Genomic DNA, 4,732 nt, shown 5'->3' on the forward strand with positions numbered 1-4,732 from the left:
CTAAACACATTGACGAACTTCACACAACATTGGTGCAATCGTAATGAAAAAATACCGACATAATGCAACTTCACGCGAGAAGGTAATTGCAGTTTTCTTCTTATTACAATAAAAAAAGAGTATGCTTAATATTTTACAACAGAAAGAAGAAATTTAAAAAATTGAATTGTAAATTAAACCACAAGTGAAATACATACATATGTATAGGAATAAATCTAGGAATCTGTAATACCAGCACCTCAAAAAACTCGTGATTTTAGCGACATCTACGTTACGAGAATGGTGACTTCGGGAATTATCTTTTGATCCCTTGATAAAGCTACCTGCAATGCTTGCAAAACGTTGGGAAAACAATACCACGAGGATACAACTTACACCCGAAAGCCTCAACAGTAGGAATTGTATCTACGCATCTTTTTCAGATTTGCAATAAATTTTCAACGCCAAGAAATGCTTTCATTTAGGATTTGGATTTTCCTAGCACCTAGTGAAATTGTTATAATGGTCAGATATTGATGATACTGGTGTACACTGTTACAGTAACTGGGAATAAACGTTCATACTAATAAATTGTGTAAACTTCTTTTTTATTAGTACAATCCATTTTATACATTTATAACCTATAGGGCCCTATGAAATACAATAAAAAACAAAATTTTCATTGGATCCAACGAGTTTTCTATTTTATTCTGAACCCAATAAAATACTTGAGAGGAAAAATACATTTCTACGATTGCTCTTGTCTTTGAAAATTACTTTAGAAACTTTTATTTTGCATAAAAATCCGTAGTCTAATATAACTATTAGTCCTGTTTAATTTTCATTTTTCATACATATATTTTCTACATCAATGTTAAGCAAAAGAGGTGCAAGTATAATAAATTAACGAAGGTTATAATTAGTTGTTTGTAAGGATGTGGGACTAAACGGGAATATATTTATATTTTGAAAACTAAATAACTAAGTTTTCCTCTACAAAATACAGATCTTCGAACTTATTGTTTTTTTTATCCGTTACGCATCCTCTGTGGTGATATGAAATTGTATACATATAAAACAAGAGATTCTTGCCGTTTACTGTTAGCCAGTAAACAAGCTAAGTAACAAGAATCAATTGATCAAAATGAACAACCTCGCAGCCAATTAGCTCATATTATTTGCTATATAATACGTCAACTTGTAGGTGATTGTGACTGTCAATTATATACCAAATAATAATGATTGCCCAGGTCTCACCACGTGGAGGTTGCTGCGAATGGAGACCCACCCCCCATCGCGCCTACACCGCCCCACCCTTTGTGCTTTTTGCAACATTTTCCCCAACGAATCTCGTTGTTGATTTAATCGAAGCAGCCCCCAGGATCTTTATATCACGAGAACTACTCTTCACGTGAACTTCATATTAAATAAGAGAAATCTTCGTATGAAGTTCATGTGAAGCGTGTACTCATCATATGTGATCATCAGAATGAAGAGATGTCTTCATGTGATGCTTTCTGAAACATACCCTGAAAGATTAGAATGACACATTATTATTTGTCTTCGTACATGATCTTCATATGATGCTTTCTGAAACAGACTCTGAAAGATTAGAATGACACATTATTATTTGTCTTCACACATGATCTTCACATGATGCTTTCTGAAACAGACTCTGAAAGATTAGAACGAGACATTATTATTAGGTGTGGATACTTGAGTTTGAAGTTTGAACCCACGATAATTCCTGAAACAGAAGTCCAAAAGATCACACCAAAAGATTATAATGGACATTTCATTATGCATACATTTGAATCATAATTGCAATAACAATTTCAATAATAACATGTAATAAGCATAAAAGTATACAAACACATTTTTATAAACATTTTAGTTCGATAATAGAAATTCAAAGTATAAATCACAATAAAACATGGTTACGAACATTTCATTTTGCATAAATTTCAATAAGAATACCAATAACAAGATACATATAATAAGAATAAATAATAGAATGACATGGTTTTATAGAAATTTTATTTCAATGGAGTTGAAATTTGATCCCACGACGATACCGAACCTGAAACAGAAAACTCAAGGTATTATCTTCTCATGTTGACAAACTTGTGTTCATTGTAGGAATTTATGTAGATAATCTGAAACAAACTAATTCATTGGATAAGAAGCTGAAAAGGAAACGGGTTAGTACACACAAAATATTAAGAATATCGGTCTTTTTTTATCGAAAAAAATGAATTTACTAGAACAGTAGACTCGACTATTAAACAAATGAATTTAAGCAAAAAATTAATTATGTCACTGTGCAAAGATGAAACAAGAATAGATTTTATCGCGACTTTATTAGTTCTTTTGTGATATACAATAATCAATATTTAACATAAAAAAAGCATTTAAATCGAAATAATCGTATTTTACTTTATCGAAATTGAAATTATACTCGTATAGAGATAGCAATAACGAATTAACGGCGACTCTACTTGAGAAGTTGCTATCAATATAAAGTATCGTATTTGCATTTGCATATTTTTTCAGCTGCAAGCTTTTCATTAATTGTCAAATTTAGCAACAATCGCGAAGAAACTTTGACCTTTGCAGCGAAATTCCAAAAATTTACAAAAATGTACTCTATTCTGATATCAATATTGTATGCTAGTAACGTATTACGATTGAGCAATTAATCTATTAACAACTCTAACAACAAATAGTCATGCCTACTTCAAAAGACTCTAATTAAACTTTAATCTCAAATTTACATTAATTTTCATTATGCTTGTGTCGACTGTCAGTAATTAATCAAATTTTCAATCCAAATATATAATCTTCAATGTCTATGTAGCAGATATTATTGGTTCAAGAACTTACAACAGAATGACTATTATTATAAAAAAAATTGAACACTTTTCTTTGCAAAATAAATATTTTTTTCAGCAGTATTTCCAACGCAAACACTTGGCAAATAATACAGAAACAGAAAAATAGTCCACTCTTTACATTTCATTTCATTAAAAGAAGAACCCGTGAGTGGACAATTATCTTTCTTTACGCTACACTAAATAATTGAATATAATACGAAAAAACTCCCGAGAGCAGCCACGTAGGGCGCTTATCATTCGCAACACTAATCATTCAATATCAATTACTGTTCAGAATATTCTCAAAAAACGCGAGTGGTGCTTCCTTTGTTCGCCACGCTAATTTAATGAATACAAAAATGAAAAAACTCCCGTGCACCTTCATCTCATAATACGCAACACTAACTTTAGATTGAAATAAACAGGGCAACCATTTTGGGCTGCGTGTGAACCACTCTTTGCAGCAATATAAGCTGCTGCTTTGTGGTTCATATAATGGTTGCAGCATAGTTTTGGGCGTTTCATTGATCGCAACACTAATACAAACCCGATCAATTCATCTCGCAACACTAATTCAACAAAAGACAAGGACTATATGAATCAATTAAAATTGTGATCTTTAATCCAACAAGACTTTCATTCAAATAATAAGTATAAACAATCGCGCTCAGTCATTATCGCAACACTACCCTGAAAATATAAAAATGATTTTAATACAAACACGATTTCATCATTCGCAACACTACCCTGAAAATATAAAAATGATTTTAATGCAAACACGATTTCATCATTCGCAACACTACCCTGAAAATATAAAAATGATTTTAATGCAAACACGATTTCATCATTCGCAACACTATTCTCCAAGCAATTAGGAATATCAATATTAACAATTTACAAGGCTAATGCAACCCGTGATCTAGTCTCATCCGCAGCACTAATTCAAACCGCGATTTTGCCCAAACTTGCTGTTCGTTGGGCCGGGTACATTGGCCAAAAATACTAACTACTACACAACTACAAGCGAGTACAGTGACAAAGTAGTAATGACTCTGCATCCGAAGATGCAGAGCCATTCGCTGCTGCCCTCTTCGATACACAGTTTGTGTTGGGCCACTTCTTTTCTTCGGCGGTCCGCCCGAATCTGAAATCCTAAAACTGCTCGGTTGTGGACGATCAACCGAACTCGCAAGAGTCTTGTACGATCGTACCACGAGTGCAATCGAGCAGGTCGTTCGTTTCGTCGTTCCTATCCTTCCGACCGCGACCGCGACAAAACTATTTGACAAATTTGAAGAATCGAAATCGAAACCAGAAGCAGACAGCATGCTCCGTCTGGATCAGTTTCGAATCGACGCTACAAATTATTCCGGTAGCAGGACTATCACGCGAAATAGGGGGCCTACCCGATTAGAGACTGTGATAGCCTGCCCCGGCCCCTACCTACTTACAATTTAATCATACATTCATACGCAAGAAAGTATGCTACCTACCTACCTAACCCTATATTTAAAAAGAAATGGCAAAAAACAGATTCTCACCAACACACAACACTCCACGGTTCTCAATCATACGCCCGGGTGCAAATTAGCCTAACACCTAGGGAGGACGTCCCGGGACGCCTCCGACACCCGAGCGTAATACACAACTTTCACACTCTACATAGGTACGTACCATTTTCCTGAAATCGACTGGCAAAGACTAGCATCCATTGCGAAAATAGAGAAATTCTCTGAGTATTATAAGTACGTATATTTGGTGTATACTTTAAATCGATTACGTGTTAAATTTCTCGCATGATAACGAGAGACTCGAAATCAGTACATATTCCATGGACATTTTATTATAGACATTGTATAAAGCAAAGGAATATGTACGAT

The sequence above is a fragment of the Dufourea novaeangliae genome, unplaced genomic scaffold, assembly GCF_001272555.1.
Source record: "Dufourea novaeangliae isolate 0120121106 unplaced genomic scaffold, ASM127255v1 scaffold112, whole genome shotgun sequence".
Lineage (NCBI taxonomy): Eukaryota > Metazoa > Arthropoda > Insecta > Hymenoptera > Halictidae > Dufourea > Dufourea novaeangliae.